Here is a 774-nt window from a genome sequence, read left to right as displayed (position 1 = left end):
GCGCCGCCTCCATGCCGCCGCCCGCCGCCCCGGATTCATGCCACCCCGGCCGGTCGCCACCACGCCGGCGGTTCCTACCAAGGTGACGAAGGAACGAGGAGGAGGCAACGGCCGGCGAATTGCGGCCGGAACCCGGCCGAAAGTGCGGCTCGGCCGACCAAAATCTCGAAGGCAGCCACGGTGGCTCAGGCCGCCGACTCGCAACCACGGCCGGCGGTGTCCTCGAGCAGCCAAGGAACCATTCCTCCAGCTCCGCCACCGCCACCGCCGGCTGTACTGTGGCTGAACAACAGCCGCGCGCGGCCGCCGGCCGGTTTTGCATCTTCGTTTTGGACCATCTGTTGGAGTTGCTCTTTTTTACATCTCCATTTTGGACCATCTGTTGGAGTTGAGCCTTTTTGAAGATGTAAAAAGCACTTTTTGGTGCTCCAAATTTGGACCATCACCGGTTTGGACCACCAAAATATACATCATCTATTGGAGATGCTCTTAAAGCGATAAATAGCTCTCGCGCGAAACAACATGACCAGGAAGGTGACAAGGGTCTACTCAACAAAAAGGCAGGTGATTAGAGTTTCTCAAAAAGAAAAAGGCAGGTGACTAGAGAGGTGGCGGGAGGCGAGGAAGCACAAAACAACGATAAATAGCGTTCGCACAAAGCAACATGATCAGGCAGGTGACTAGGTGGACTAAAAAAACGCAGGTGATTAGGATTTCTCAAAAAGGAAAAGGCAGGTGACTAGAGAGGTGGTGGGAGGCGAGGAAGCACAGAAC

Source organism: Triticum aestivum, chromosome 1D, assembly GCF_018294505.1.
Source record: "Triticum aestivum cultivar Chinese Spring chromosome 1D, IWGSC CS RefSeq v2.1, whole genome shotgun sequence".
NCBI classification, from domain to species: domain Eukaryota; kingdom Viridiplantae; phylum Streptophyta; class Magnoliopsida; order Poales; family Poaceae; genus Triticum; species Triticum aestivum.
Note: the sequence above shows the minus strand (reverse complement) of the source record.